Raw genomic sequence first — 22,316 nt, 5'->3', positions numbered from 1 at the left:
AAATACCGTACAAATCAAACACAAAATAACTATCGGGTAAGAATTGTGGCTCAATTTAGAACGGTAAAAAAATACGGTAATATTGCACCACAATGGCATGCAGGGGTATTACTAAAAATAAATATAAATGACTGAGAATTATTATTATTGAAGATATGAGAATTCAACGCAGCATCTGAAATCACGAAAAGGTGTTACATCAACGAGCGGCAAGGAGGGTTGGAGCGTGAAGTACGGAGACTTTACGAAGGGGAGTTCCAGGTAAAGAAGGCTTGGGTATCACTGATTTCGAACATAGGTTCCTAATTTTTCTTGCCGGAAATCCCTCCTTTCTAAACTCTGTTTCTAGTTTAGTGGCTAGCGTGCGAGCCTTTGGGACACGAGGTTCCAGGTTCGATTCGTGGTGCGAGAACATCGAACATATTACAGTGTGGTTTAGATTCCACTTTAAATTATAAATATTGTCCTATTTAGCCTAACAAAGGACGTAAAGATAAATAAATCCGTGCTTCTTCCGTACTCGTTTATTGCGACACTTAACTCTTGGTGCAATAGCCCGAGTCCAAAGAACTAGAAGAAACGAACGAAAGGGAGCTGTCGCTCACTCAACGCAATGTGCATTATTTTTATGAGAGTGTGTTCGTTCCTATTATTTGGCTTTAAAATTGATACCAAAACTTAGATGAATTCGCCCTCCGAACTTACAAAAAATAAGAAAATAAAAAAATCACAAAAAATAAAATAAAAAAGAGGAATGTAAAAACGTGTAATGAATCATGCATGGTTGGTTTCAGATCTTTCTGTTATTTTTCGTATCTTGGGATAGAGACAGTCCAAAATAATGTAGATTTTAAATATAATCAGGAATAATAAAATGAATAGTTTTTATATGTGTACTTTTCTTTCCAATATTTTCTAAATAAAAAGTTCTGAAGTGCCAGGGTAGAGCGGAAGGTGGGTCGGGGGGGGGGGTGCAATGACTACCCATATGGATGTCCATGGCCACGCACTATTTTTTTCAGTACGTGCTCCATACTCGAAATTGATTTTCCGTTCCACCCCAAACATAGCCTACGAGATTGTCTTTATGTACGTTTAAATGGTAAAAGTATTTATTCTAACCACTGCATATTTACTATTCAGTTATATTTAAGTCGATATTATCAGATCTGTCATGAGTACTGTTTAAATCGAAACCCATATCGTATTTTTAAAGAATTATGAAAAACTTGCAAAGAAAATGAATAGGTCTACGTACTTCTAACGCTTATTGTCAGCCGAAACGTCACACTCAAAGCCAGTGCCGGACCGTTATTCAGCTTTCTCTGCACCTCTTTTTGGTAACGTTGTTTTTGAAACCTATTGAATCATAACATGATTAGATAACAATACTTTTCTATAAGTTTTGTAAAAAAAAAAAAAAAAAAAAAATAGCATAGGATAGGGCCAGACCAAAACTATATTCACAAAGAAATTAAATGTCGGCTCAAAGCAGAGAATTCGTGTTATTACTCAGTTCAAAATCTTTTGTCGTCGCGAATACTGTAGAGGAATTTGAAGCTTAAAATATTTAAAACGATAATCATGGCTGTTGTGCTGTATGGTTGTGAAACATAGTCGCTTATTCCGAGGGAAGAACATAGACTGAAGATATTTGAGAACAAGATTCTGAGACGAATATTCGGACCCGAGAGGAACGGGAATGGGGAAAAGCGGAAACTTCATAACGAGAAAATACATAATTTATATGGTTTATCAAACATTGTTATGATCATCAAGTCTAGGAGGCTTAGGTGGGCAGGTCAAGTAGCTAGGATGGAAGAAAGTAGAAACGCTTTCAAAGCTGGAAGTCCAACCGGAAAAACGGTGAGAGCTATGAGTGAAGTGGTGAGGGGTACATGTTTGACACATATACAGACCATTATCGACAATTGTGGTTTTATTGTTGGATGAATGTCTTTTTAATAATTTTTAACAACCATCTATATTCGACAATCCATTTCCAAGATATTCGAAGTGCTACTTAATTTCGTCATACCACATTGTATTAGTATGCTGTGTAGGTCACTACATGTTACAAGAAAATTATATCTATTACCTATTCGCAGTGATGAAAATTTTCCGATTCATAAAACATACTCCACTTATTCCTACATCGTTGTTTAGCAGTGATGTGAGGTGGAAAATTTTCTTCTATATTTTTCCGGAAAATTTTCCGTTCTAAACAAATATCAGTGATCAAGTAACAATTCCTCAGTAATCTTAAAATTGATTGAATTCATGTATAGAAATGTTAAAAAGTGAAAGATCGTTTAAAGAATCTGAAAATTTTCATGGCTCAGACAATTTTCAGTACTATGTATGAATCAAAAATTGTCTGTCCTGTATGGAAAAATTGAAAACTTTTTATGAGTCGGAAAATTTTCATCATTTTGAAGTAAAAAGTAAAGCAACTTTTTGTGAATCTGAAAGTTTTATTGCTCTGTAGAAACAAGTGAAAGGAATATTAATGGATCGGAAAATTTTAATTGCGATGTAAAAACAAGTGGAAAAACTTTTCATAAGCCGGTCAATTTTGGATATTATATAGTGATGTTAGGTGGAAAATTATCCACTATATTTAACTGCACATTGAGCTACAAATTTGAATTCTTGTAGAGGAAAGTTAGTCAGCAACAAATTATAATTTTCCAATTAGCTTTCGGGAACCGGAAAATTTTCTAATATTTCAAGTTGGGAAGTAAAAACTTATATAGTGTTTCTCTCTCTCTCTCTCTCTTTATGTGTATGTGTGTGTGTGTGTGTGCGTGCGTAAAGTGCAGGGAACATACATGGAGTTCGTAGAGAACAAATATCCAATTTTAATATTTGAAATGTAACAAGAAATCAAAAAGAAACCTTTGTGAATTTATCAAATATTTCAAAAACAGAAAATCCCACTATTTCTTCACATATAGGCCTGCCTATGTAATGAAATCACTACATAAAAGTTCCTTATGAAGATTATTTTTTAACAAAAAATGACAAGAAATGTTTTGATTTTACTGTGTTTAACACTCGTAAATCATAATTTCAATATTGGAATTTTGTATAATCAACATCTTACAAGGAACCCTAGGTATCTATCAGAGCCCGATTTTCACGAAACTTTGCATACAGAGAGAGTACCTCGGGAAACTCACACAGCCAAAACTGTAGCTGCAGAGTCCAAGGCGTTGGGACACTAGAGCCCGAGCAAGATCAAAAGTGGGACATCAGTACATTAAGGACATGGTTAGAAAATGCAGTTTTTCTTTAAAACTAACTATTGTAGCAACACGAAATGAGCATACATGGATACGAGATTGTCGATATGATCTGTTAAAAGTTATAAAAAGAATATCCGCCATCTTGAAAGAGGCCATGTTGAAACTGGTGTGATTGGTATTAATGAGAAGAGGGTCATCCGATGCATTAATTTTAACGTAAATAGTCACAAAAACCTGTTGGTGAAGTCTGTTGTTGGATTACAATATTCTTGTGCTTCTGGTCTGTTGGTGAAGTCTGTTGTGGTATTACATTATTCCTGTGCTTTAGGTACAAGATGAGCAAAGTGTATCTTATGACACTCAAGCAGATGCAGATTATGGAGTGCTATGATGGGATCAGTGGAACTAGAAAACCGATAGAAATATAATTTTAGCACTACATCATTTATGTCACAGTCACCATGTAATTGGTGTGGATGTGGTGATATGACGGGTTCAATCTTCATAATAATGTCATGGTTGACATTAACTTGTAACTTTTTATTAGACTTGACTTAATTCGAACAGAAACCAGAACGTCATATCAGTCCACCTATAGCGCTCCACACCCTGCATCTGCTCTAGTGTCGTGAGATACACTTTGCTTATCTTGTACCTAAACCAGAAGCACAGGAATAATGTAATCCCACAACAGACTTCACCAACAGGTTTTTGTGACTATTTACGTTAAAATTAATGCACTGGATGACCCTCTTCTCATTTACACCAATCACACCAGTTTCAACATGGCCTCTTTCAAGATGGCGGATATTCTTTTTATAACTTTTAACAGATCATATTGACCATCTCGTATACATGTATGCTCATTTCGTGTCGCTACAATGATTAGTTTTAAAGAAAAACGTGCATTTTCTCCCCGTGACCTTAATGTACTGACGTTCCACTTTTGATCTTTCTCGGGCCCTAGTGTCCCAACATCTTGGACTCTGCAGCTACAATTTTGTCTGTGTGAGTTTCCCTAGGTACTCTCTCTATACACAAAGTTTCGTGAAAATCGGGCTCTGATAGATACCTAGGGTTCCTTGTTAGAGCAGATATTTGTATTGCAAAACTACCATTATTATGTATAAAAATGTATTAGAAATAATAACGATTCGATGGAACAAGTATATATATATATATATATATATATATATATATATATATATAATTATTATTTTGTAAATTAAAATGTAATTACTTGTTGCTTTTAGAACACAGCGCTAATAGTCCAGCTTTTTACGTTTCTTTTATTATTTTATTGGAAGAACATCTACACAAATCAGCTTCCTTATTAGTTATATTTCACTTTCTCTTCTGAATGAATATATGAAAAAATAAATGTTTATTTCCAGAAAATGGTCAGTATTTGTTTTCATGAGTTACTTAAAATCGAGTTTTGGGTAGTCAAAAATTTACAGTGGGCACTTTATATTATCTCTACTTATTTATAAATGTTGCAGTATGTAAATCTATAAAAGTAGTAAAGCTATGAGAAAACTTCGTCATACGCGTATTAAAATGATGAAATATAATTTTGTGAGATCAAAGGTGGATTCTGAGGGAAGAACGCTTTGAAGTTTTTGAAACCTTTTTGAAAAATGAAAAATCATTAGATTTCCACTTCATGAAACTTTTTTAGACAATATTTATTACCAATAAATTTTATTACGGCTAAACAACGTTGTAGGAATAAGTAGAGATTTTTTTATGAATCCGAAAATATGCATCACTTTTAATAAATTTAAATTTTAAATAATAGAATGAGATATTTCTACTCTACGAACTCTATGTATGTTCCCTGCACTTTACCCACACACAAACACACATACACACACACACACACACACACACACACACACATGGAGAGAAAAACAGAGAGAGAGAGAGATTCGAGTTGATTTTTAGTTTAACGTCACTTTCAGCAGCGAAGCTATGAGACGGGACCCACTGATTAACGTGGAATCCGAACTACATGAGCTCCCGCCAAGAATCGAAGCCAGGTCTCCCATGCCAAAGATGCGTATGCTAACCGCTTAGCAAAGAAGGAGCTCGCAGAGAGAGAGAGAGAAACACTATATAAATTTTTACTTCCCAACTTGAAATATTAAAAAAAAAAAAAAAAAAAATCTGGTTTCCAAAAGCTAATTGGAAAATTATAATTTGTTGCTGACTAACTTTCCTCCACAGAAATTCAATTTTGTTGCTCAATGTGCAGTTAAATATAGTGGAAAATTTTCCACCTAACATCACTATACATAATATCCAAAATTGTCCGGCTTATGAAAAGCTTTTTCCACTTGTTTCTACATCATAATGAAAATATTTCGATCTATGAAAATTCCTTTCACTTGTTTCTACAGAACAATAAAACTTTCAGATTCACAAAAAGTTGTTTTACTTTTTGCTTCAAAATGATGAAAATTTTCCGACTCATAAAAAGTTTTTCAATTTTTCCATACAGGACAGACAATTTTTGATTCATGAAAAATTGTTTCACTTGTTCCTACATTGTACTGAAAATTGTTTGAGCCATGAAAATTTTCAGATTCTTTAAACGATCTTTCACTTTTTAACATTTCTATACATGAATTCAATCAATTTTAAGATTACTGAGGAATTGTTACTTGATTACTGATATTTTCTTGAATGGAAAATTTTCCGGAAAAATATAGCTGAAAATTTTCCTCCTCACATCACTACCTATCCGTCTACCAGAACCGTTTGTTAGAATAGTCACTGTCTTTAGGTATGTATATATAGCAGTTATGATTCTAATGTTCCAACACAAACACAAGTACATAGGTGATGAAATGTCTTATTGTATTCTTATTAAAATTTGTATATTTATATCATGGGCGACAGCAGCAGGAGGCAAGAAGAGACAATTGCCCCCCTCCTGGATTTTCGAAAGAGGCTCAGCTCTTCGCTTCTATTAGATTTGCTTACTCACCCGCTACAGTATTTAATATAATTACCGTAATTAATAAAGTTATGCAGTGCGTGTTAGTAATATTTTACATTTTACAATTATGTGTATCAAGGTGTGTGTATTCGTGTGGTCACTTGTGTGTTGGTCTGGTCGTATGTAATATAGGACATGCAATGTTCTTTTCTGACGATTTCCTTCCGGAGGAATTTTAATACACGCTGGGATTAAAGTAGCAATGCGAAAATACTAGTACCCCTGTTGAGCACGATCGATAGTGTAGAACTCGAGAATTGATTATTTACATCAAACAGATGTACTGGCCTCATCACGTTAGTGTGTCCGGAAGGATGAAGGAAAAATAGAAACTTAAACTGTACATAATACTCAAAGAAGGGAGGGCACGGTGGCTCAGTGGTAGAGTACTTACTTCTCGTGCGTTGGGTCCCTGGTTCGATCCACGGCCAAGTAAGTTTGTGGTGAACATCATGTCCGTGGGTTTTCACGAGGCACTCACGTTGCCTTCTACATGATCATTCCACAAATTCTTCCATCATCATTCACTGGTCTTAATCGTCGTCCCCCTTAGCTAAACGGACATAATCCTGTGGCGTTAAACTGAAAGCTTTACGACACGCATAATATTGTTAAAGTACCTATTTTTGGATCAAAAGATCTAATTTCAGACAAAAATTTTCTTGTAGGCCTTAAATCTGGAGAACTACATATAGTGTGGCCAAACCCAAACGACAGATTAACTTAGTATAATGTGCTTATTCCATTAAAAAAAAAACAAAAAAAACCCCGAAAACTCTATTTTGGGGCCGTTCAAAAATGTTGTGGCCCCTGATCCAAAAAATCCAATATATTTCATTAAATCAAAAATGTTGTTGTACCCCTTATATCTGGAGAACTACTTATAGTGTAGCCAAACCGAAACTATCACTTAACTCAGTATGATGTGCTTATTCCGTTTAAAAAAATTAGGGGCTGTTCAAAAATTTTGTCCCCCCTGATCTAAAAAATCTAATATATATTTCATTAAATCAAAAATTTTCTTGTACGCCTTATATCTGAAGAAGTACATATAGTGTAGCCAAACCCAAACTATCGCTTAACTCAGTATGATGTGCTTATTCCATAAAAAAAAATATGAAAACCCGATTTAGGGTCCGTTCAAACATTTTTTTGGCCCCTGATCTAAAAACTAATTATTGGTCAAGTTCGTAATCTTTTGATGCATTTTTTGGGTCATTTCTAAACTTCTTTGCCGAGATCGCAATCTTTTGATTCATTTTTTGGATCATTGAAGGTTGGATTGTTGGAGGTTAAGCATTTTTTTGGTCATTTCTAAACTTCTTTGCCGAGATCTTTTGATTCATGTTTTGGATCATTGAAGGTTGGATTGTTGGAGGTTAAGAAAAACAATCCCTTTGCTGCAGTTAGATAAACTTTTTTTTTTTTTTTTTTTTTTTTAATATTATTGTTTAGCTAGGCCTAAAATTAAACGAAGGAAGAAAAAAGATTTTCAAAAACGGGTAATCTGTTAATCCTAGATTACTAGTTTAATTACCCTAATGCGTTCCTTATTTTTATTTTCGTACATATTTAAAGTTAATAGCTCCATAGTATAGAAGAATTTAATATGTAGAGAATAGAAGAATTGAATATGTAGAGAATATAGCTATCGCCTTGATAGCACGATTTTTTTTATAGTACTGTGTTCCTGATTTAGAGTTGTCATAACAAATAATACCTTCCTTTGTATGAAGACAACCAGTGTAAATCTATTTAACACCATTGTTACTGTATTTTTTTCCCTTTCTGAAAAAAGGACGGCAAAAGCAACCGCAGTGCGTCTAGCTTTTAATGTTGATTTAAATGAAGCGAATTGTATAGTTGAACTGTATTGTTCACAGAAACAATGATTTGTTTTCACGCCTCAACATTTCAATATCTCTGATGACAGGTTTTGTCTGTATTCATATTTTCTTAACAACTTTTAATTAATATATGCGAAAAAAGAAACACACCAATTTAGTGGATTAGTTCCGTATTTGTACACAAAATGGAAGTTTTTTTAAAAATCAGTTTGAGATTTATTTTATTAATTGCACTATTGGGTAAAAGTGGATTTGAAAAGGTAGGGGGACGCTTGACGTCACGCCGTCGTCAGTGCCTATCTTTGTCCATTGTAGTTTCTTTTTAAAGAAGTGATGGGACGCATAGATTTTTTTTGGAGGGGGGGAGTGGGATGACGACGTCCACTTCACTTTTACCCCTGACTATTACTAATATCAAGGTATGCCCTACAAGCTATTATTTTATAAAAAGGAAAAATGTTTTAGAAAGAATGTAAAAAATATTAAATCAATTACAGGAAAGGCATTCTGAACGATCATCTTTTTAAGGCGTCACTTGCTGCCATCAGTCAGAGAAATGCAGGATGTCGCGAAACCAAGATCCGACAGCTATGCCTTATTTATTTATTTCTGGAAAATACACAGAATAACGTTTTAAATCAACGTGTTTTGAACAGAACATAACTCAAGTGGTGGTCTGCATTATTGATACAAAATGCGAAGTGAATGAGAAATGCATGCTCCTTTGCTACTGACGACCCATCATTTGTAGTAAGTTCCTCCTCAACTCCCTTTTACTTAACTAGTTAGCTTCAGCTCAAGCAGGGGGAAGAATTGAAAGAAAAATACACATTTTATTAAATCGATGTCTATAATGCAACTTTCAAGTTGATGTCAAATTTACAGTACTTAATACAGCCTTATCTTAGATTGGTTTCAACTTCAAGTAATAGACCAACTTCAGAAGCTTTGGCAAAAGCTCACACCAAGTTTCATTAAAATCCGACAACATGCTGCTCCGGGGCTTCAGCACCCACAAGATTTGATAGAAACAAAATAAATATTTCTCACTTTCCAGTATCAAAATATAAAACAATAAAACATTGAGATGGAAGCTAAAGTTTCAAACCTCTACAACATAATTGTTTCAAATCGTGTTTGTGCACAGACAACCAAACAACACACTCCCCGTTCCTTGCCTGTCTCTGGCCTAGTCAAAGGTAGTCCCCACAATAAATAATGGAACTATATTGTGAACACAATCTAGCACAGCCCTTTATGATAGTGTTGATAAAAAGATTGTAACTAAAAGGAAATCATTTAAAAATATCGAGACTCCCTGGAAACATATAATACTTACCACCATTGATATGTATCTACATAAATTTTGGAAAGTCGGCGCCGTTGATCCGATTACTGGAACAGATGGACGAACAAACAGATACAATGGTACTTGTTGTGTCAAATTTTAGGTCTATAAGTTCCCTTCCGCCCTCATCAGTTGTACAAAGGGTAAAAGTGGATCTGACGACATGCCATCTCCCGTGCCTATCCTTGCCCTTGTAATTTTTCTGGAAAGTGAGAGAATGCCGCAGATATTTTCTGGAAGTGGGGTCGTCGTCCCTCTGCGCTCCCCCCACTTTTACTCCTGGTTGTACAGAAAATTACCGTAGTTGCGATTTACGTTGCGAATTTCTTGTCATTATTACTATTCTCGGGCAAAGAGTACTTGAAGCAAAGAGAACATTAATATTGAACTAGTTCAATTACGTGAATACAATACTAAAAACATCAGCAAAGAAGGCAGAAAATTAGTTCAAAAATTTTTGTTCCATAATCTTTTCTATAAGCAAGACTCAACTTACCACTTATGCTTTCCTTTACATATTAAGTGTAAAATGCTGAAGGCTTACAGACGTCTTTCTTAGAAATACGTATGAAATTAAATTGAAAATTTTAAAGATTATATGTAAAGGGCAAATAAACATCTACAGTATATCTTATTGTCAACTGGTTGTCATTGAGAATCAAGTAGTTGATCGTGAGGTAAAAGCTAATATATTCCGCTAAGCACTTGTGAATGCATGAAGCATGCAAAGACAAATAATAATAATTCAAACGCGTGCTGCTACTTAAAAGCACGTGCATTGACATTAGTTGATTGAGAGCCTCGAGTTTTCTCAGAACTTCCAATTTGGATTAGAGGAAGTTTAGGCTGAAAGGAAACATCCTTCTTTCCTCGTTTAGAAATATGTACAGGTACCATACAAGCGAAATCTAAAAGTGCGGCAGTAGTATTGTTTTGTATGCTTTATGTTCCACGATTAAGTTTTAGGCTAAGGAGGTTATCAGAAATAATTGATGCTAATGAAAGGAACGTACTCTACCCTGCCCTGGGTGGGATTCGAATCCTCGACAGATTGATCTTGCAGAAGAAGTAAAATGTTTTGGTTGGAGTTTCGCTTCTGTTTTTAGCACCGAGGCTATATGAGACGTGCCCCTACAGTTTAAGATCGAATTGGAACCACTGTAATGCATTCAAATGCCGTGAATCAAACCCGGGACCGCGTGCATCAAAGGCTAGGGTTCTAGCCACTAGACCGGCGGGAAGGGCGTAAAAGAAGTAAACATTCTCTATGCAAATTAATTACCCAAGTAATATGGAGTGCAATCAGAATCCTGACTTCGATTTTTTAAACAGTTTAACGTATTTCGTTTTGCTTTGTAGATTAAAAGACATGGATAATTAATAAAAGTGACTGATAATGAAATAATTGATGTAATGGGAATGTGGAAGAAAACTGGAGAACCCACAGACACAATGCTGTCCAGTACGAACTCACATGGCCTGTGGTCGAACCAAAGTCCTTCGCGCCAGAGGTAATTGCTTTACCACTAAATTGACATACCCAATGAATGTAGTTGGACTTTACTCTCAGAAGGGTAATGTACCACAATGTTTATTGATTACGGAGTAGAATGAATGAATTTCGAAGGGAAGTGGTTGAATTGATGTGGACTATATCGCCCTGGCTACTTTGGTCGCCGGTCTTCCTGTGGTGTGTCCCTTTAACATTTTGTGCACAGGAACGCATATCAAACAGTTCCTGCTTTGAAGGCCACGATATTATTCCCAACATAATATACCTGGATCTTACGTTCGTTGATGTATAATTAAATTAAAATAACTCTATTTACATCGGTATCGGTCTACTGTAGATAGAAGGACATATTTTCATACGCATACTGTTACAAAGGTAAAACAGAAATATCTTCTTGATAATTACAATGTTATAGGAGTCCAAAAATCCAAAATAAAATACTTAAAAAAATTTAAAAAAAAAACATAAACAAGTCCTACTTAAAAGTCAGTTTGAATCGTAATCATAAACAGTGCATTAAAACGAGTATTACAATTAATTATGTTTAATCAATTTTGATTCCATTTTGGATTATAAATATTGGTATAGTAGTCACTTAGTGACGTGCTTGGTAGATCAAAGGTAAACTGGATCATTTGTATTATATAGATATATAGATAAACTACATCATTTGTATAGTTTTACCAAACATTGTTAGGGTCATCAAATCTAGAAGGCTCAGGTGGTCAGGCCATGTAGCCAGAATAGAAGAAAATAAGAACAATCACTTTCAAAGTTTTAACTGGAAGTCCAATTAGAAAACGACCATTAGGAAGACGTAGGCACAGATGGGAGGAAAATATTAGGATGGATCTCGCAGGAATAGAAATACAAAGTAGAAACTGTATCCAGTTGGCTAAGGACAGAAGTCAATGGACAGCTTTAGGGAACGCAGCATTAAACCTCCGGGTTCCATATGCTATAGAATTAGTAGCTTTTGAAAAGAGTTAAAATAAAATTGAACTTTTGAGGCAACAGAGAATATGTCACTTGTTGCCACATTAACAGTTTTTATTTTGCTGAAGTTATTTATTTATTACTGTATAAACAAAATGCACTGTTAACATATATATCATTATTTATCTTTTGCTAACGATGACACATTCGTTTACGCAAACACAAATTGTAAAATAGACAAGTTCTTAAAAAATGCTTTTACCATACATACAGTAATCTTATAGTATTTGATTTAGTATTCAAAATTTTCACTGTACGAGGTTTAGACGAAGCATTAATATGTGCATTTATACTGTATATTCTATATTTCTGCGATTGACGGAAATGAATAATACTATATTCATTTATTGAACAACCAACAGTTTGGTCTACAAGCAACATCAATACTTCATTCAGTTCGCTTTGAGTTGAGTTGAGCTGATTTTGAGTTTAACATCCCGTTGAGCAGCGAGGCTATATGAGACGCGGACCTACTTATTAACGTGGAATCCGAACCACATGAGCTCCCGCCAGGAATGAACCCGAGTCTTCTACGCCACAGGAAGGGCTTTGAGTTCAGATTTCAAAAATTATATTTAATTGCTAGCTGCGCTCTCAATTACCAAAGATCTGATAAGAATTAAGCCTAGGAGATAATACATTACATTACTCTGTATCATTACTGTTATTACATTATTCTGTATCAGTCATCAATTAATACCTGCTGTTTCATTGAAATAGGCAGAACATTATGTCATGAGATTTCTTCTGACTTAAATATACGCACCTTTCAAATAGATCTCTATACGTATGCTCCCACACATATTTCCTATCTGAACGTTATGTTTCGTGCATCGATGGGTGACCTTTTATTGTGAAGTTTCTTACTGTTAAGTAATAGTTCCCAATCACTACTGTTCTGTCTATTTTTGCACTGAATATCTTTCCTAAAATTTATTTCCTCTCGGCGGAAATTTCCATATAAGAACTATTCACCTTTCATTTCCAGTCAATAAAATGAACAGAGTGCTACTTTGATTAATTTCCCAAATGAAGTATTGAATAGAGTAGTAACATGTACTTCCCACAATTCATGTATTTTAATTTCCTCAACTGTATTACTAGAATGAAGAGCCTAGAATCAAGCTAACAAAATGTGTCATAAGTTACATTAAATTATAGTTAAATCCTTTTATTATTCTATGCAGTTTGTGTTATGTATCTACAATGAATTCTGCGTGTCCTTGTGGTAATATTGTGTCGACCAACCAACCACGAGAGCTCAAGATCTTTCTCTATGTCTAAAAACAATAAAACTGCACGAAGTGTGATGTTTAATGCGTGATGATAATGTGAAGGAAAAGCGATGGACAAACGCTTAAAGAATACAAAGATGTTAATTTAACAGGTTATGACCGTAATGAAATCACTCCTATATTAACATTGACGATGTATTATAAACATTCGGCTTCAGTTAATTACTATTAGATTTCCAAACTATGCTTTCCACGAATATAGGAAGTATTATAGAACGGCTATGGCCGTTGGTATGTCTGTCTACAAGTATCAGAGCAAAAAGGACGGTATTAAATGGCTAGAAATAATTTTCTGATGTGATTCAGTGACTTTAGAATAGGTTCCATCCAGTGGAGTAACTAATGGTTCCGTGATACGGAGGCCCCAAGACAAGAGGAGCTCATTTAAATTTCGCAGATTAGCTTTACGATGTTAAGATGTTAAAATCCACTTTTCAGGTTTCATATTGTTAGACGCTTTTTCCTCACAAGGAACGGACATGAATCTTTGTTATGTTTATCGAATGGACTAGGTTTGGTTCGGATGTCGGGATGACAGGTTCATGACCGTTCCTTGTCAATATTATTCTGTAGTTTCCTAATATTTTCAGTTAGCCCTTAGAAAGCCATTTAATTAACTGTGAATACTCTGCATAGAGTCCGTAATAATATAAAGAAAAGATTTGACAATATTTAGTAATTTTCACTTGAGAGTAGAGATGCAAAAAAGTCGGCTTTCTGGGGATTCCTTTAAAAAAAAAAAAAAAAAAAAATGGAAATTCTCTTGTTCAAGTACCACTTTTGTTTCCCTGTAGTGGATTATACAATTAAGAAAATGCGTTTTTCAACATTCAGTGCTGGTGATTCCTATGTTCAGTCCGAATCTATCTTGATTGGTTTTCAATCTGGCATTGCAGTTGTTATCAGTAAGTGTACGTTATGCAACCACCATATCCCAGGTCGTTTTGGTTGCCTAACCATTGTATCAAGTTCCTGGAAGTTATACATTTTAATATATATGTTTTGTTGATTAGGAAACATTTTCTGAACTTCAGAGACTATTTTGGATACTGTGTTAATTTAAAATCATTATTCAGATAATTTCTTCTTCCCTTACTGTTGCAAGTACACAATATCGTGAAAATTTTTGAAATAAGAAACTTGTAAATAGCGTTTTAAAGTTCTTTTCCTCGAACTTTAGCGGCCTCAATAAATATACAAATTATATATACTCGTAGTTATAATGAAGTTCTGGTTCATTCATAAAATTTTAATGACAATTTTTGTTCTACGAAATCTGCTACATTTTCAAAGGAGTTATTGCTAACTCTATTAATCTTTTTTACTAAAACGTTTTTGCAGTTGAACGTTAATCTAACAGCTCTATAAACAAGTTGTTGGATCTACAAAACCTATTACGTCCAGCGATTTGCACCTTTTCTGTCCTATCAAATGACCAATTTTCTTTGATGATTGAATGTTTTCAGAATTTTCTCTTCAAAATGCAATTACTAAATTTTTTTGTGTTATTATGGAAGACCCAAGATGGAACGTATTTATCTCTCCACTAAAATTGAAATACTTTTTAAAATCCAATAACAGGAAATATTTCACCCCCTAAAAATAAAAACGTAGCGAGAAACTTTTTTTTATGTGAGTTTAGGGTCTAAAAATAGGTCTGATCTCCATTATAATTCATATGTTGTAATCGAAAGTAGTAAAAAATATGTCTTTTCCAGTTACAACATTGATTGTCATAAGGCAAGGGTGATACGAGGTATGGAGAAATATGTTTTTATTCCTATGAATTTAGCGTTCTAAGAACAGATGACATCTCCGTGCTTATATCTCTGCTGAAATCTAGGTAGAGATTTTGAATGGTTGAAATTTTCTACAACTCTCGAAGTAAAGAAAGTGAGAGCCAGGCCCGTATCCAAGGGGGGTCTAGGGGGTCCGACCCCCCAAAATTTTGCTGGCCGCCTAAAATGTTCACGGTAGGCTTGCAAATGAACTATAATATGGTGATGAACTATAATATGGTTGGATCGGGCCCCCTACACTTTTGGGCTGGCTACCGGCCTGGTGAAAGCAAACACGAAAATCCAGAGACCCCCCACGGTGTTTGTCCACTACAAAGCCGCTTTGCGCGAGCTGGGATCGAACTAGGAACTCCACGTACCAGAAATGAGCGCCGTACCACTAAGAAACTGTGCCCCCTTATCATTATCGTATTATCAAGATCAACGTATCATTGAAATCAAACTAAAAGCTTAGATTGTTTTACGTGGTGAAAGACAAGACGAAGGGAATTATCATGTAAACAAAGGCTGTTTGTTATAGCAGTAAGCTGGACATTCATGAAGAAATAAACAGTGGACAAAAGCAGTCCTTAAGTAAAAATCACGAGACGAAAATGAAGCTAGGAAACGTCACACCACAATGCGGTGCGACAAAAGTGCAAAGTTAACATGGAAAAGAATTGCAATGGTAGATAGACGATGTATGAGATGAATTAAATAGGCCTTCATTCAGCAGTGATTTGTCAACGATGTAACAATAAAGCTAATACAAATTTTTGTTAAGTGGTGGTTCCATTAGAAGGCGTTCTTTTCCAGTTTTTCATATATATTGAAGAATTTGTCAACAATATTTTGAAATGCTTATTACGTTTCTGTTTTTTTTTTTTTTTTTTTTTTTTTTTTAAAAAAAGCTTACAAGGTGCCTGCTGTGGTTATTGGATGGCAGTAGCTGCTATTGTGAGATAATTAAAGTTCTATTGCAACAGCTGGCGAGCTTTAAACATAATAGATAAGAAATGTGAAGTAGTTTCCTGATAATGATAAAAAAAATTACTGCAGAACTAAAAAAAAAGATATAGGAGAAAGGCGTTAATATCACGAAGGAAAATCGATATTAAAATAAACTAGAACTATACCGTTTTGAATCATAAGGACGAGATAATAGTATATTCACATTTTTGGATCAAAAGAACCATTAGGCTATATTTCAAGCAAAAATTTTCTTGTAGGCCTTATATCTGGAGAACTACATCTGTATCCAAACCCAAACTATAACTTGACTTAGTGTGATGTGCTTATTCCGTAAAAATTACGAAAAATCGATTTAAGACCGTTGAAAACGGTGCAACGACATTGCGCAAATTTTCCTAAGAATTAGATCGTTGGTAATCTCTGTAATCTGTAACTTATTAACGAGGAGCAGAAAGAGCTGAAATTGCGCTAATTTCCACCGCGACGTTGCCAACAACAGGATTCAGGAAATTTGTCCTTGGTGAAAGAAACGATATTTAAAGCTTCTCTTTTCTGTTTTCGTCAATATAAATTCCATCCTGAAAGTTTCACTGTTTCTCCAGTTTATTGCTTCTTGTTTACATTACCCTTCTCACTAAAATTTGCAATCAATTCTCTGTCATGATTGGCTCATTATGATTTTCGTTCATCGTTGGCTTGTTACATTATTCTTATTATATCTGCAAACAGCAAACTAACCACTCGTTTTTGTAACAATTTGTACGATAATAATATGTACGGTATAACATATCTTCCTCACAGCACCTAAGAACAGTAACTAACAAGGAAAGGACATGAACCTGTCAACGGAACTTCCTATACACTGAGAAAAAAATTGTAGGTGGCGTACTTAATAGGGTAGGTTACATGCGTAATTCCTGTAGTTTTTGGACAAAGTACAGCAGACGTTTAACTGAAAACGCATGTTTTATATAGGGATGGCCACAAAGTTCCGGTTCCGCGAGGAACCGGTCCTCGGAGATCCGATTTTCAGAACCGGTTCCAGATCTGGATCTGAAAACACGGTTCCAGAACCGGATCTTAGGAACCGGTTCCAGACCTGGATCCGAAAGCCCCCAAAGACCCGTAAAGGAGGCACAAAGTTCATCTTCAAAAAAATGCAAAGAGGACCATGCGCTTGTGCCTTCCCCGCCAAGACCCGCTTGTGCCCCCAGAAAAAAATTTTGGTCCACCAGTGGGTGTTTAGCCAAATGAGTTGGCCAGTTTGCCTGTTTAGCCAATGAGTTTGCCAGTTACCCAGTTTATTTAGCCAAATGAGGCAAGCTGCCGCCGCCTGGGCGCCTGCCTGTCGCTTCCACCATTTCATCTAGCATACTGTTCACAGCCTGCCAGCAGCTCGGGTTTAGCGGAGGGATGGTCATAAATTTTCGGTTCCACGAGGAACCGGTTCTTGGAGATCCGGTTCCAGACCAGGATCCGAAGAACCGGTTCTAGACCTGGATCTGAAGAACCGGTTCCAGACCTGGATCCGAAGAACCGGTTCTAGACCTGGGCCCGAAAAACCGGTTCCGGAACCGGATCTTCTACAACCGGATCCGTTCAGACCCGAAAACCGGTTCCACCAGGAACCAGTTCTGGCCATCCCTAGTTTTATAATACTTTCCGTGTAAGTGCTCCATCTATAGGGTATATGTATTTCCGTATGAAACAATATAGATGGTCAGGATCTCACATACAAATGGAAGTATATAACGTATAGCTGAGGAATGTAACATAAGTATGTGCATGTGATATACGGAAAACTGTTTAGATGTCAGACATCCTGCAACGGCATGATGTAACATCTAAGGGCAGTGCGTATGTAGCATATGGATAACGTATGCTCCATACCGATTTCTGTAGTAAGCAAGACCATTCCTTATATTTGTACAATAAACCGCTGTTCGGAGAACTTATTTTTCTCAGTGTAATCAAATCTAGTCCATTCGATAAACGTAACAAAGATATGTTACGTAAAGATATGTTACGTTACAAAAAATATCTAATTTTTTGTTCAGGCACAAAAAATTAGATGCCATAGACAACGGAGTAAGCCCCTGGGGCCTATTAACCTTGTTAATATAAAGAAAATCGTAGACTCGCAGTGAAATAGCGATTGCATCAACACTGTTCATTTGAAAGTCATGTTTTATAGTTCATTCTCTTCAGCATGAAACACGCTTTCCATAGGTGCTATGTATTGGGGTCTCTAACGTATTTGAACAGGGAAAACTGGAAGAATGTCGGGAAAATTCCCTCCAGAAATTCCTCCCATCAACTTTGGACTCCTCTGGAGTGGCTCCGGATAAAAGCACACAATCTAAATGTATGTGTCAAAAATTAGTATAGGGGATAAGAAATGTGTATACCAAGTTTCGTTTTGATAGACGGAATAGATATGAGGGAAGGGAAAAGCTTGCATACCAATACACGATTTTCCCTCATACCTATTGTATTTATTTTTGTTTATTTCATACAAGTTTGTTTTCCTTTCAGTTTTCCAATAACTATTTGCTTTCAATAACTATTTTCTTACAGTTTTAATCTTACAGTTAGACATGATACAGAAAATTATTGACTAGGACATGTTCCTCCGTCCCCCTCTCTTACGACACCGTGTACACATGTAATAGCAATAACTGAAAATGCTATTGTCATGCATTACTTTGCATTTTTCTCCCGAAAACGACTTGCGTTTTGATGACTGTTTTTATTAGTCGAAATGCTTATGATAATGATGGCAACGTTGCATAACATTTTTTGCGCAATTTCCAATTTTTGTTGCCTGTTCATTGAGGCTTTATCTGTGTCAATAGATAAGGCAATGAAAGTTTGCGCAATTTCAGTGCACCCGTTGAAAATTTTGTAGTCCCTGATCCAAAAACTAATTATTGGCCAAGATCGCAATGTTTGGATGCACTTCTTTTTTGATTAGGCCCTATTCCTAAAATTCTTGACTAACATGTAAGATCACAACCTTTTGATCCATTTTTTTGGATCATTTCAAAAATTCTTGTTTTTATTGTAACTTAAAAAAACAATAAATATCAAAATTGGCTTTATAATTGAAAATATTCTGCGGTTCTATAAAATAAAGAAATTAGAACTTGAGGTATTGTTTATAGCTCAATTATTTGTACTCTGGCTCAAATTTGCCGTTGGTGACCAATGCAACGGAACCAAATTTCGAAAGCAGCATCGCCAAAAAGTTGGTAACTGTATCTTACGATACCTCGTAAGCTTGACGGTACTATGCCACTAAAGTTCCAGATATCCGGTTAGTATACTGTGTATTTTATTTTGTTGTAATACTTAAAACACATCACCTATTTTGTAACAATTTAGGACGTAATTGTCTGTTTTATTAAGGAGTTAGTTGATGTATTTACATGTCTGTCCGTGTGTCCGTCCGGAAGACAAAAAAAAAAAAAAACATCAAGAACAACTTGATGGATCCTCTCAATTTTGGCCGAGACGTAGAATAAGTAGAGAATCAAGTTAATCGATGGAGGTAATATTCAGAAGTGGAAGAGGCAGAAATCAACCATTTAACGTTATAACGCTGATCACTATAGGTAAAAAAAAAAAAAAAAAGAAGGTAATAAGCGGTTTCCTGCAATAGATTAAGCGTTAAGAACATTATATATATATAATCGTTTTTCCTTTAACTCTACTAAAACCGAAAGTGATAGAAATTCACTAAAACTTGGGTTTCAATTTTGATTTTCATAGGACCAAAACGATAAGAGATAGAAACAAGCGTTTCATTGGAATTGATTATTATCCTAAGAATAGACACAATCTTCTCTCTTAACCCTCTATTCCATCCGCAAGTGGGAAATACCAACTTCCGGTTTGAACGTTGAACGTTATAGAGTAAAAACGGTAATAAATAGCGAGAAGTGGTTTGTGTGGAATCAATTAAGCGTTCAAATAGTATATATATATATATATATATATATATATATATATATATATATATATATATATATATATATAGGTGCTGTATGAGGCTATATACGGAACATCTTTCTTATTTATTCTGCATATCTAAAAAGAAGCCTCCATGGTAAGCGATAGCCTGTAAATATTGTCAAGTAGTCGTTGTCATTTGGCTGATGATTATAAGGCGAAAGTTATCGCTGCTTCGAGTCCCACGGGAGTTTTTAATTATCGTTGAAGTTTGTCATTGTATTCCCGTCGAATTTAATCGAACGAAAAAATACATGATGACAATAAGTAAAATTAAAATCAAGGAAGATAAGGAAAACAGGGAAGATAAGATAAGCGAGGAAGTACAATTTACTGAGATATGTGTGCCAAACCAGGTAACATTTTAATTTAAAATGGTTAAGTGCTTGCCTGTCGGAGTCCCTCGCTCGATTTCAGGTCGTGTGAGTTGGTGGCGGACAACAGATTACGTGTATTTTCACACGGTGCCCACTATCGAACAATTTCGCACGGCCCTGTTTATTGGACTTCGGACTAATCAATCTTCAGGTGTCGTGCATTTTCAAACAGTCTCCCTGTCAATCTCGTGCACGTCAAACACATTTCCACTCCAGTGTTTTCGGAAATTGATATTCCTATAGATCAACTTTCAAGGTATTCAGCGGATAATTGGTCAAAAGCTGTATTTTCAATTAATGTATGAAAACAATAAAGTCATTCTGAACAATAAAGAATAAAAATAAGCACTTTTTAATCAAATCGGAGCTCATTGTTCAAAAATTAGGAAGATAAATTAAACAAACTTTTAATTTGTGACTATTCTAGCTTAGTTCACTCTGCAGGTGCATAGCAAGTTGCCACTGTTGTTATACCAGTCTTGTATGCATTGCTGCTAGATAACAGAGAGCGAACATACAAGAAACTGTTCACACTTCTTAAAATGTGGACTGGCCAGAACGAACCTCAAGTGTTGAAAATGGACTTTGAGCTTGCTGCAATCTGTACATTGCGTGCAGTGTTTCTTAATTCATAGGTTTCCGGCTGCCATTACCATTTCAACCGGAGCATCTGGCGCATATTTGTCGTAGAAGAATACCTCCACAATGAAGATGTACGGCACTATGTTCATGTATGTAGTACCATCAATCAGGATCGATGAAAGTTGGCTTATCTTAAGGAGGGATGTCCATCTGGTCAGAAAATCAAGGAGTTCAACGATTATTTCATTGAACAATGGATGCACAATCCAAACGATCCAAGAGAAATATGGAACTGCAAATGGTGGACGGCACAGAACAAACAACTCATTGGAGAATTCGCACTATAAGTTAAACTGCACCATATCTAAGAGTACATAACATATTTTGAAGGTTGTGAGTGTACTAAAAGCAAGTACGAGGTCTAGTTTTTATGCTTTTGCGAGTTAGGGCTTAGATTGCAATCCGGAGGGCTTAGATTGCAATCCGGAGAAGCGTAGAAAATGGAATTAACATCCGTCTTGACGAACAATTGAAATTAGTCCTAGGGAAGCTAGGAAATGGAGGAGACCTTTGACAATGTTTGAGAAGCTTGAGCTATCTCCAAAAGCTGGGATAATATGAATTGTACAAAATGTATTGACGGTGTACAGAAGAATGAAGGTTCCAATTTAATGACGTGCTGTTCACTCGGAAAACAGCAAGATAACAACGTTCTTCTTAAACCGCCTTGAGTATGGAGCCAATGTTGTGTTTCACAAATCACAACATTTTTCTGTTCTGGGATGGGCACATTTTTCTTCGATTTTTGAACTTCCTGTCTGAATTCTCAATTGTGCTCCTTATTTTATTCTTTATTTATTTTAATTTGTGATTGTTCTATCTTCTATTTCTAATTATTTTAATTTTTGAATATTCTTTTCGGTTCTTATTTATTTTCATTTGCTATTCTTTTTATTTTCATCTATTTCAATTTCCCATTGTTTATGTTACAATTTTTCTCTTCTTCTTTACTATAACTTTTGTTTGTTCGTTTTTAGTTCTGTTTGGTTCTTAGATATTTTAATTTCCGGTTATTTTCTTTATTATTATTTTTGTGAAAGTAAAACATTTATAAGCTGTTCTTTAGTATTAATTGCAATTTACGCATTTATTTTAACTGGTGTTTGCTCTTTTTATGTTGTTACTTAGTTCACATTTATTCTGTGCCCTCCCTCCCCTACAGTGAAAAAGGTTTCAGGGTGAATCACGTGATTGACAGGTGAATCACGTGAAAACGCACAACACCTGCTGAATGATTAATCTGATAAACACGACCGTTGCGAAATTGCACTATAATGAGCACCGT

General features: G+C 35.3%; 1 long non-coding RNA gene across 1 annotated transcript in view; it reads left to right on the top strand.

Moving 5' to 3' along the window:
- LOC145694199 (uncharacterized) overlaps positions 1–22,316 on the top strand; it is a 137,134-nt gene that overhangs the window by 2,782 nt on the left and 112,036 nt on the right. The window lies entirely within an intron of this gene.

The sequence above is a fragment of the Thermobia domestica genome, chromosome 9 (assembly GCF_964235325.1).
Source record: "Thermobia domestica chromosome 9, izTheDome1.hap1.1, whole genome shotgun sequence".
Classification (NCBI taxonomy): Eukaryota; Metazoa; Arthropoda; class Insecta; order Zygentoma; family Lepismatidae; genus Thermobia; species Thermobia domestica.
The sequence above is the reverse complement of the archived record's forward strand: the minus strand, read 5'-3'. Positions and strand labels throughout refer to the sequence as shown.